Consider the following 12,820-nt stretch of genomic DNA (forward strand, 5'->3'; position numbering starts at 1 on the left):
ATTTGACTGTAGTAATGGACCAGGCACCACAGCTAGCTGTATCAATCCGTGGCCTACATGGGGCCGCACCGAGGACTCTTCAAGCTTACAGAGCCAGGAGTTTCAACACAACATAAGTTTCTTTTCCGTATGGAACCCAGTAAGGGAAAGGCCATGTCATGTGGTCAGTCAAGTTTTAAATCATTATGAAAAACAGCTTTAGCTATTATCAATGATTCCACAGGAAGATATAATTGAGAGCAGTGATGGATTTGGGTGTGCCCAAGGAAAAGAAAATTGCCTATAATATTAGGAAGTTCAAGATAACCATCTGTGTCTTGATGGAGGGGGTATAACATAAAGATATATGAAGCCATTTGTAAAACTAATTTCTCTTTCCATTTAATCTCTCGTTGCCTCAGAAAATGCGGCTAGTAATTAAGACACCATTTTGGTGTTGCTTGTAAATGCTGCCTCCTCCATTAAACTTCACACTTGTGAAAAGGAGCCATTAAAAAGGCAGCCCGAGGCAACACTTTTGAATAGCTAACTTTGTTAAAAATATGTTTTCCAAATTTCTTGCAATAAAATGTAATTGCATTTTCTGTTTTCGCTTGCGTAGAATCGTCTCACAGGCGCCCCGGTCTGGGTGCTGGAGGGAAGGTTTGGTTAGACCTGGAGCAGCAGACTGATTTTTTAATTCTGCCCCCCTTGCCCCCTGCCCCCCCTCCCTGCTTCCTTGCCATTCATAATATGAAAGTTTTCTGGTTTCTCTGATAGTTTTTTTTTTTTTAAATAGTTCACTCGTAGTGTTAAAGAGCAACTGAAGAGAGGTTTCCGATTGAATGCTATTCAGTCAGTGTTACAATGTAAAAGTTACCCAAAGTTGCTAGGAGGCGGTGGGTAGATCAACAAGGCTTCACTGAAACACTGGATTGGCCAACGGAACCTGGTGAAGGCAGGAGTCAAGGTGGGGTGTTGTGGGGGAGGGGGGCTGGAGGGCTGGAGAGGGAGCTGTACTCAGAGCAAGTGGTGGGGAGAGAGACACAAGGGAGTGCTATCCAAATTTGTATTTCTGCTGATACAAGGTCGTGGCCAGTGGAAAGAGGCTCTGCTTCACAACGTCTGACACAATCAAGCAGTCCAGTTGTGGGTTTGCAAGGCAAACTTGCGACGTGTCTTCATGCCGCGGTCTGAGTTTTCCCTTCCAAATTTGCAACGCTGGCCTCCGTGACCCATCTGTATTGAGTATAAGCAGTGGGTTGTTTTAGATTAAGCAGCGTCACAGCTTTTAAGCATCCTGCCTCTGTCCATCCAAAAACCAATCCTAACTCAGTCACACCTGTGTCATAATTCTAAGAAACAAGGGGGCAGTGATACAGCTCAGTGGGTAATGACACTTGCCACCGTGCCTGGCAACCTGAGTTCAATCCCTGAGACTCGCATGGTGGAGACAGAACCAGCTCCCACAGGTTGTCCTCTGACTTCCACACTCGTGCAGTGGCACGTGCACCCACATGCATATAAATACATGCAATTTAAAAGCAACGGTGGGCTGGAGAGATGTCTCCATTTGTAAAGTGCCGTCCGTGCAAGCATGAGGACCCAAATTCAATCCCCAGTACTGATGTAAAAAGCCAGGTTTGGTGGTGTGAGCTGTCATCCCAGCATTGAGGAGGCAGCAACAGGAGGATCCCTGGGGTCCAGTGGCTACCCAGCCCGGCTGAATAAACGAACCGAAGCCCAGTGAGAGACCCTGTCTAATGAAACAAGGTAGGCTGGGCTTGATAGCACAGTTAATCCCAAGATCGAAGGGGGCAAAGTTCAGATCTCTGTGAGCTGGAGGTCAGCCTGGTCTATATAGTTTCAGATCAGGCAGACCCTGGCTCACAAAAACACAGAACAAAAATGACGGTGGACAGTTTCAGAGGTACAACGCTTGTGACTGTACACACACACACACACACACACACACACACACACACACAAGTGACACTATCTGCTGCTCACCTGGGATTCTTTCTCCAGCCTCTGATAAATGTTCTTGGGGGTGGATGAGATGGCTCAGTGGTGCTTGCCATCAAGCCTGTCAGTCCGTGTTTGAGCCCCTCAAGCCATGTGGTGGAAGGAGAGAACTGATGCCCACAACTTGACCTCTGACCTACACACACATGCGCACGTGCACACACATACACACACACACACACACACTGTGACACATGTGTACACCTTCAAGATGATCTTTTAATGTTAAAATTGGTGCAAAAAAACATTTAAAATATTCTTCAAGGTGATCTTTTAATGTTAAAATTAGTACAAAAATACTTTTTAAAAAATACATTTTATATGAATAATGTGTAGCTTGCCCTTTGCTTTTTTGTGGTGTATTAGTCCAGTTTTTCTAGAGGAACAGAACTGACAGAATGTATCTGTCTGTCTGTCTGTCTTCCTATCATCTTTTTATCATCTGTCTATCAAGAGGATTTATTAGATTGGCTCATAGGCTATGGTCCAGCTAGTCCAACGTTCTGTCTACCAATGGAAAGTTCAAGAATCCGCTAGTTGTTAAGTCCATGAGGCTGGATGTCTGAGCTGCTCTTCAGGATATCTCAGAATCCTGAACGAGCAGACTTTAATGCCAGTGTGAGAATGAACTTACCAACAAAAGTGAGAGCACGCAGGCAAAGAACAAGTGCTTCCTTCTGCCATGTCCCTGACATAGGCAGCCACAGCAAGCTGTGGCTCAGATTTAGGGTAGGTCTTCCCATCTCAAGAGATCTGGATTTAAGGTGGGTCTTCCCACCTCAAATGAACCAGTTAGCTAAAAATCCCTCACAGGTGTGCCCAGTGGCTTGCACTTTTAGTGAATTCCAGATGTATTCAGACAACAACCCAGAATAGCCACCAACACCTGGGACCGTTAGCAAACTCTCGGTTGGTGTGGATGGCCATGCTATCTTAGATCTGGAGTGTAGGTGAGGTCCTGTAGGATGGTCGCCACTCAGCCGAACTTCCGCTTTACGTGTTTTCGCTTGCCTGTGGTCAGCCAAAGTCCAAAAGGTTAAGTGGAAGAATCCCACAAGTAAATGATTGCTAAGGTTTAGATTGAATGCTGTCCTGGATAACAGAATAAGATTCTGCACAAAGGACATGAGTCCTGCATTTTCCCTGCACACTTACCACCTGTCAGACCACCTCGGTATTCTAGTGTTAGATGTGGTACCCCTGCCCCAGGATAAGGGAGAAGGTCTGTGCTTGTCTCTCTGGAATGAGCTTGTTTTACCCAACATAAGTCCTCCAGGAGGACAGCCCCGTTCCCTCCGTCTGGTCCCACTGGCTGTGTGAGCAATTTGAGGAGCATCAGAGCAGAGCTGCCTTTCCCTGGCAACAGATGCCGCTGAGTGCTCTTCCACATCGCTGCCGCGAGCTCTGTCTGCCTCTTTTCAGAGACTAGTCTATTCAGGTCCTTTGAAGACTTCTGACTGCGCTGTTTGAGTCTGGTTTACATCCTCCCTATTAACCTCTTATCAGGTGCATGTTATACAGGTGCCGTCTCCCACTGGGTAAGCTGGCTCTTCCCTGTACTGATTGTTTCTCTCTCTGTGTAGAAGTACTTTAGTACCATGACATTGACTTTTTTGCTCCCAGGTTTATAGAATCATCTATATAAAACCCACCAGGTCACAATCAAAGCTTTTCTATGGTTTTTTGTTTGTTTGTTTGTTTGGTTGGTTGGTTGGTTTGGTGTTCAACGCTGGGTATGGTGGCACAAACTACATGTCCTGAGTTTGAGAAGCTGACCTGGTCTGGAGGTATCTTAGTTACTGTTTTATTGCTGTGACCAGACACCATGACTAAGACAAAGACCACTTGTGTAAAGTAGAAGAAAGTGTTAGTTAGGGGTTGGTTTACGGCTTCAGAGAGTCAGTCTATTATCAACAGACAGGCAGGGTGCTAGAGCAGTAACCGAGAGCTTTACATCCTAATCCAAAGGCAGTACACACACACACACACACACACCACAGACAGAATGACAGACAGAGACAGAGATAGGTAGAAACAGAAAGACACACAGAGAGAGAGACAGACAGACGGAGGAGGCACACAGGGGAGAATTGGGCCTGGTATGGGCTTTTGAAACCTCAAAGTCTAACCCTAGCAACACACTCTCTCCAGCAAGGCCACACCCCCTAATCCTTCCCAAACGGCTTATCATCTAGGGAGTAAGAATGCAGATATATGAGCCTACAGTGTACTGAGAATTCTGGAATTCTGGTTTCTTTAAGAACAGAAATACCATAAGAATGTGCTTTGTTTTAATCCCAGGTGCGGGATGCGGGGCTGCTTCCAACCGTCCACGGCAGCTGACTATGATTTGCCTCGTGCTCTAGCAGAGGCATGGGTTTGCCAGCTGCAGACAGTTTCTGTGATCGTGTGACGTTTGGGACTCTGGGAACTTTTCAGACGGTACATAAATGCTAAGGCCCTGAGCGGGTCGGTGGTTGTTGGTCATTCATGGGGCGGGGGTAGGGGGGCTTGTTTGTGGTTTGTTAGTAGTTGTGTTCAAGAAACAAGGAAAGAAATTAGATTCAGAGATCTCTCTCTTCCCCCCCTCCCTCCCTCCCTCTATCCTTCTTTCTCTCCTATTTAGTAATGGTGGGTAAAATCAGGGGGATAAAGGGTGGGAAAAAGAACCCACAAAGTATATTGGAGCCATTCATATTCAAACCACCACAGGGGGATAGCAAATATGGAGCAAGACTGGGTTACCCAGAGTTCTTAGCTAGCCTGGGCTTCATAGTAAGGCCCATCTGAAAAACTGACAGAGAGGGAAGGAAGGGAGAAAAGAAAATATTGATAAATGTGACTATGTAAAAAAAAATTTAAATTTAAAAAATCCATTTCAAATAGACAACTAGGAAATAGTGTTGGTAACTTACTAACAGAAGGGGTAAATCTCATTCCTATACTAGGAACTCTCGAAACAGGACAAAATGCCTCAGTGGTAAAGCTGCCTGTCGCCAAACAAACCCGACACCTTGAGTACAATCTTCATGTTTAGTAATTCTGCCACACCCTCGTGTGTGTGTGGGGGGGTCAGGGGGAGGGGGAGGGATGGAAGCAGAGCAGCAGCGGGATGGGAGTGGGGTGGGGGTGGGGTGTGCTGCCTTTTGCCTGTCAACTTGATACAAGGTAGCATCTTTGGGGAAGCTGAAGCTCCGCTGAAAAAAATGCCTCCATGAGATCAGCCTGTAAGCAAGCCTGTGTGGCATTTTCTTGATTAATGATTGATGAGGGAGGGCCACGCCCATTGTGGGTGGAGCCTTCCCTGGGCAGGTGGTCCTGGGCTCTGTAAGAAAGCAGGCTGGGCAAGCCATGGGAAGCAGTGCTTCTGGGTCTCTGCGTCAGTTCCTGCCTCCTGGTTCCTGCCCCGACTTCCCCGATGTGGAACTGTAAGCTAAATCACTTTTCCTCCCCTGGTTGCTCTTGGAGATGGTGGGATTTTTTTTTTTTTGTCACAGCCATAGAGACCTAACTAAGACACCATCTTAGCAAGCTTCCAATGACAAGTTATTTTCGAATGTTTTATTTTTGAGAATTTAAGGTGTGTGTGGGGATGGGGGAGGGCTGGAGAGATAGTTCAGTGGTTAAGAGCACTGACTCTTCTCAGAGAGGTCCTGAGTTCAATTCCCAGCAACCACATGGTGGCTCACAACCATCTGTAATGGGATCTGATGCCCTCTTCTGGTGTGTCTGACTACAGCGACAGTGTAGTCATAGACATAAAATAAATAAGTCTTTAAAAAAGAAAGAATATTTAAGATACTTTGATCATCTTCTTTCCCCTCCCACGACTCTGCCCAGATCCTCTCTGCACACCTAATTTCATGCTCTTTCTCTCTTTTAAAAACAAACAGAAGAACTCTGGAGTTTGATTTATGTTAGCCAACTGTCCCTGAGCATGGGACCTACCTGGGGTGTGGTTGACGTGCCCAGTGCAGATGTCAGATTGTTGATTAATGTTCTGCAGTAGTTAATTAACATTCTACTGTTTCGTTGGTGATGAGAAGTAAAACTGAAGACTCATGATTGCCATTGGTCTTTAAAAGGAGAGGGTCGGGAGGGGGCCTGCTTGGGAAAGCTTTGAGTCTCTGAATTTAAAGGGCCACAGGTGTGAGGTCCTGAGGCAGGAGCCTGATGGGCACTGCTGAGGAATGTGGGCAGGCTGTGTGCATGGAGGGATCTGTCTGCATTACACAGAGTAAATAGGGGAGGTGGGCTCTCCTGTTGCAAAACTCACTACAGCTCCTATGTGGAGAAAAGACTGGTGGGGGAGGAAGGTAGTCCCAGACCAGGTAAGAGACCTCACAGATAGCTAGGTTAGGACAGGTAGAGAAGGTGGGAACCCACAGGCCTCTGGGGGGGGGGGTTGTGTTCCTGTGGTGTGAGGAAAAGGAAGTGGGATGCAGCTTTCCTGGGTTTTGCATTGAAAAGCTGGCCCTGGTGTCACCTGAGCTGTGGATGACTTCAGAGGGGACAGTGATGGGGAGGAAAATCCTGTGTGGGTTGTGGGGTTTTAAATGTCTTAGCAGTGCTGGGGGTGGAACTCATGGACCTGAAAATGTCAGGGGAGCATTCACCACTGACTTTGTCCCCAGGGGAGTACTTACCACTGACTGTGTAAGCACTTACCATTGGCTGTGTCCCCAGAGGAGCACTCACCACTGGCTGTATGAAGGTGTATGTGTGTGTGTGTTCAAATGTATGGATGCATTGTATACATGCATGTGGGTATGCATATTTGAATGTGTGGAGGTGCATGTGTGTTCGGTACATATGTATGTGGGTATGCATGTTCGAATGTGTGGAGGTGCGTGTGGGTGTGCACTCTTGAATGTGTGAAAGTGAATGTGTGGGGGGTGGTAGCCACAGCTTTCCTGTAGGTGTTGGGGATAGAAGTATGGTCTACTTGCTCAGCAGGTTCATTACCCACTGAGCCCTCTCCCGAGCTTCGGGCTGAACTTTTTCTATATATGTTTACCTGGCATATGTCCTCTTGCGTCACAAGCTAGGTGCCATGGAGAAGCGGTCTCCTTCTGAACTGTGCGGTTTCATCCATGAGCAGAGCCTGCCCCACCTTAGCTCGGCTGTGGGAGCTTCGTGTCTGGGATCTTGGCTATCCTGCTGTGCTCTTCCAGGCTGCTGGATATTCTAGGTCTCCGCATTTCCACATACAATTTCTACCAAAGAAAACAAAACTCTGCTGGGGCTTTTAATATATGAAAAGCCATAAATCTTGAGTTTGGGCAAACGCCTGCATTCCTATAGTCAGGGCCAGCCATAGTGGAGGGCTGTCCCTCAGGCTTACCCGGCCCATCTCCGTGTCCATCCGCTGAGTCTGTCACAGTCACCGGGTGTGTGGAGTCACGAAGTGTGAACTGACTTCTGTGGTTCCCACTGTGTTTCTTATTATAGCAGCTCTTGGCTAGTGTATTGGTCACTCTTACTGTTGAATGGTTCCATGTGCGTCCTGCTGGTAGGCACTTCGGCTCATTCCAGTTTGTTTGTGTAAAAAAAAAAAAAAAGGTGAATAAAAACATTTTTGTGCAAATCTGTTTGTGACAAGTTTCTTCATTTTTCTTGAGTAAATGCTGAGGAAGCTGGTATCTGAGTCTCGGGGAGCACATGCTATTTTATAGGGAGCTGCTAGACAGTTCCAGAGTGGCTATACCACTTCAAACCCCACAGACGGTCTGGTTGCCTGGTTACTCACCAGCCTCGGGCACAGCCAGCTTTTCCGTTTTAGCTATGCTGAAGGTATAACAGTTTTTGTTTTTTAAGTTAGAGTAGCAGAATTTTTTGTGGCATTTTTATATGCACGGTTCTGGTCTATCCCTCATCTGTCCCTCTGCCCCATCTTTCACCATAGCGTCCCCTCTACTTTCCCTTCACGTGTATTTATTGCCTGCCCTGCCCCTCTTCCTTAAAGCTTCCCTTTCCTGCCTTCCTTGGGCCCCCACACAAACACACAAGCATAAAAACTGAAAGGGAAACTCCACACATGAGAGAGCGTGCGGTGTTTGTCTTCTGGGCCTGGGCACGTCACATTTCTTCCTATCTGCATCTGTGTTTCTTCATGGCCAAATACAAACCCCTCCCTCCCCACGGGTTCATGTCCCATCGGAGCTGATGGCCGTCTAGTCTGGCGTGCTCCCTTGCTGTTGTGAACAGAGGGGCAGTAAAGACGAATACACTGGAGTCTCCTGTTGAGTGGTCATAAGTCCCAAGAGTCTGTAACCAGGGCTGGTGTAGCTGGACCGTACATCCTCAACAGTGTTTGCCATTGTCTGTTTTCCTGAAGACTGCCATTCTGACCAGAGTGAAATGGCACCTTAAACTACTTCTATCTGCTGTACTTCCCTGACGGGCAAACGCTTTTTAAAAGTATTTGTTGCCTTTTGTGTCTCTTCCTTTGAGAACTATGTTTCCTTATCCCTCCTTTCTGATTGTTGTATTTTCTTACAGTTTAGGGCTTTGTTTTGTTTTTAGTTTTTTTCATTCTTATTCACTTTACATCCCAATCGCTGCCCTCACTCCAGGTCATCCCCTCCCACAATCCCTGGCCTCCCTCCCCTGCCCTTCTCCTCTGAGAGGGTGGAAGCCCCTCCTGGGTATCCCCTCACCCTGACATATCAACTCTCTGCCAGGGTAGGTGTATCCTCTCCCACTGAGACCAGACAAGGCAGCTCAGCTAGAAGAGCAGATCCCATGGACAGGTAACAACTTTTGGGAGAGCCCAAAAAGAACTCTCCGAGTTCCATCTCGGAGAGCCCTAAGGGTCTGTTGGTCTTCCTGTGGAGTTCCTATTCCCCTCCAACCCCCATCCCTCAACCCTTCCCCCAACTCTTCCGTAAGAGTCCCTGGGATCTGTCCAGCGTTTGGCTGTGGGTCTCTGCATCCCTCTGAGTCAGCTGCTGGGTGAAGCCTCTGAGAGGATAGCCTTGTTAGACTCCTGTCTGCAAGCATAGCAGTATCATTAATAGTGTCAGGGATTAGAGTTTGTCCATGGGATGGGCCTCTAGTTGGGCTGGTTATTGCTTGCCCATTCCCTCAGTCTCTGCTCCCTCCCTCGCCTCTGCGTTTCTTGAAGACAGGATAGATTTTGTATCAAAAGTTTTGTGCATGGGTTTGTGTCCCTATTGCTCCGCTGGGGTTCCTGCCTGGCTACAGGAGGCGGCCACTTCAGGTTCCATATCCCCAGTGCTGTGAGTCACAGTGAAAGTCACCCTCATTGATTCATGGTTACCTTCCCAATTCCAGATCTCTGGCACATCCTCAAGATGCCCCTCTCCTCCCTCACCCTGTCAGCTACAGATTTCTATTCATTCTCATGGCTATCTGGCCATTTCTCCTGTCCCTCCCCACATCTGATCCTGAATACCATATCCCTCCCCATCCCCTCTTCCACCAAGTTCCCTCCCTCCCTCCACCTCCTACAACTCAAGTGACAGCACATGCTGGGAAAGATATGGAGCAAGGGAAACATTCCTCCATTGCTGGTGGGAGTGCAAACTTGTATAACCACTTTGGAAGTCAATCTGGTGGTTTCCCAGAAAACTGGGAATAGTTCTACCTCAAGACCTAGCTATACCACTCCTGGGCATATACCCAAAAGATGCCCCACTATACCACAGGGACACTTGATCAACTATGATCATATCAGCTTTATTCATAATAGCCAGAAATAACCTAGATGTCCCTCAACCGAAGAATGCATAAAGAAAATGTGATACAAATACACAATGTAGTACTTGTTCAGCTATTAAAAACAAAGATGTCATGTTTTGCAGGTAAATGGATAGAACTTGAGAATATCTTCCTCAATGAGGTAACCCAGTTCCAAAAGGACATAAATGGTATAAGTGAGTATATACCATTTATGTCCAAAAGGACATAAATGGTATATACTCACTTATAAGTGGATATTAGCCATAAAACACAGGATACCCAGGCTATACTCCACAGACCCTAAGAAGCTAAGCAAGAGGGAAGCCCCAAATTAGGATGCTTGAATCTCACTTAGAAGGGGGTATAAAATAGTTTTTAAAAAGTACTTTGTATATTCTAGATATCAATCCTCCATGAGATGTATAGCTCGCAAAGATTTCTCTCCCATTCTGTAGGGTCTTTACTCAATTAACTGTTGCCACTTCTGTCCAAAACCAGATTAACATCATGAGATCTCACTTGGTACCCATTGTCTTAATTCCCGAGTCATCACTGCAGTCCTGTGCGAAGCCCTTACCTGTGTTTTTCCTGCTTTCAGTACTAGCAGTTTCAGAGCTTTTGGTCTTATGCCGAGAGCTTTGATATATTTGGAGTTCAGTTTGCACAGGGTGAGGGATAAGGATGTAGTTTCTTCCTCCTGTGGGTGCCCAGTTTTCCTAGCGAGTATTTTGGTGTCTTTGTGAAAGATCAAGTAGCTGTGTCTGTGTTTTGTGTCTGGATCTTCTGGTCTGTTGCACTGGTGGGTCAGTACTATGCTGATATTGTTACTGAGGCTCTGAGGTTCAGCTTAAAATCAGCCATCCTTTTAGCCTGAGGTGAGTCTGTCCTTGATGTTAAGGTGTGTGTTTCTTGGATGTAGCAGAATGGATTCTGTGTTGGTATCCATACTGTTACAATGAATAGTACTGCATTGTGTGAAAGACTTTGTATCCATTCTGTTAACTCTTTTTTTCTAAACTGTTGATGTTGAGAGATATCAATGAACAGTATTTATTAATCCCTATTATTTTGGTGTGGGTGCATGTGTGTCTGTGTGTGTGTGTGTGTGTGTGTGTGTGTGTGTGAGAGAGAGAGAGAGAGAGAGAGAGAGAGAGAGAGAGAGAGAGAAAGAGAGAGAGAGAGAGAGAGAGAGAGAGAGAGAGAGAAAGTAAGAGAGTGTTTGTGTGTTTGTGTATGGTTGGCCTCTTTAAGTTGAACTTTTCCTTCTAGTCCCTTCTGTAGGGCAGGATTTGTAGATAAATTGTTTTTTGTTGTTGTTTTGTTTTTGTCTTTTTGTCTTTTGTTGTTGTTGTTTTTAAATCATGGGATGTCTTATTTTCTACATATATAATGATTGAATATTTTGCTGGTTACACTAGTCTGTCTGGGCGAGCATCTGTGGTTCTTTAGAGTCTGTAGAACAGCTCCAGGCCCTTCTGGCTTTTAGAGTGTCCATTGAGAAGTTGGGTGTTATTCTAATATGCCCGCCTTTGTATGCTGCTTGATCTTTATCCGTCGCCTCTTTTGATATCCTTGTTTTGTATGTTTAGTGTTTTGACTGCTATGCACCAAGGGGACTTTTTTCTTTTACCTTCTCCTGTCACCTTTTTCCTTGCATTGTTTGCTAGACTTTACTTACAACACCATCTGCTGTCAGCAGATATCGTCATATGTAAGGATTTCCTTTTTCCTAATTACATGTCAGTCCTATTTTACAGTTACATTGTTGGTTCAAAAAAGAAAATGGCTGTGTTTCTAAAGGCTCCATCCAGGGGCTAAAGAGCTGACTTGGTGACTAGGAGCACGGGGCTGCCCTTGCAGAGGACCTGGACTTTATTCCCAGTACCTACTTGGTGGTTCACAGCTATTTGTAACTCCAGTCTCAGGGGATTGGGTGCCCTCTTTCTACCTCTGTGTGCACTGCATGCACATGGTGCCTGGACATACTTGTAGGCAGAACACCCATAAACATAAAACAAATTAAAAAAAAAAAAGTCTGACTTTGGCAAGACCCTGCCAGGCAGAGCACAACTAAAATGTATTCCCTCCCCAGTGACTCAAACGGCTGGCCATCATGAGCTCTGCTTCTATGAGTTGACTCAGAAGTTTTTATTTAATATAACTGTATTGAGGGTATTTATATAGTGGAGAGTATTATCCCCAGAAGCCCCAATGCACAATTGCTACCAATGTAATAACTGCGGTGGCCTGGGTGAGGTCACTCGAGGAGTAAAGCACCACCTAGATGATACCTTGTCCCTTTAGTGTGTTTGGACCCAGATGTTTGGCCTAGTTTCCTGGAACAGACAGAAGACTGTTGCCCCACCCCCCACTGTGGTGCTATGAAGCATAATCATCTGGTAGCATAGCGTGCAGCCTGCCCGAGGCTCTGGGCTGTAGGTCTGGGCACTCAATTCTACTGCAGCTGTGACAACCAGTTACAGCTGTAGTGCCTTAAAATGTTATAGACCATCAGGAAGTGAGGCAGGAGGATCAGCTCAAGGCTGGCCTGGGCTATACGAGACCCTGCCTCAAAACAAAAATGTAAGGGGGTGAGGGGGACAGAGAGGTGTCTGTTGACATTGCAGTGTGTGGCATGTGCTTTCTCCCGGTGGTGCTAGGGGTGCAAACTGGGGCCTCACACATTCTAGGACAGTGTTCTACCATGACTCTACCCCAGCCTGTATCTCTGTGTTGATTACTTCTGTGTCAGGGAACGCGCTTGGAGTATCTGCTGAGGAGCCGTAGCATGTAGGAGCCCCCACTGCGACGGGTTACACGGGACACTGTGACTATGTGGTGGTGACCAGTGTTCTCTGCTACTGTCTGGGAGTGAGCGGGTATGCTGTGTTCATGAAACACCCTCCACGTGCCCGTGAGGAACATGGCTTCACTGTCAGAGGCAGGTCTCCTGTTCGCTGGGTTGTCTAACCTATCACACACCCTGGCCTTTCTGCTGTGTAGGGTTATGGGATGAAATCTCCCTTTATGACAACATTTCTCAGCACTGGACTGTCTGTCCACTTCCTTCTTCCCTATGTGAGTTTTGAGGCTGTGTTTTTAGTAGCACCCA

This window comes from Grammomys surdaster, unplaced genomic scaffold (assembly GCF_004785775.1).
Source record: "Grammomys surdaster isolate TR1022 unplaced genomic scaffold, NIH_TR_1.0 309, whole genome shotgun sequence".
Lineage (NCBI taxonomy): Eukaryota > Metazoa > Chordata > Mammalia > Rodentia > Muridae > Grammomys > Grammomys surdaster.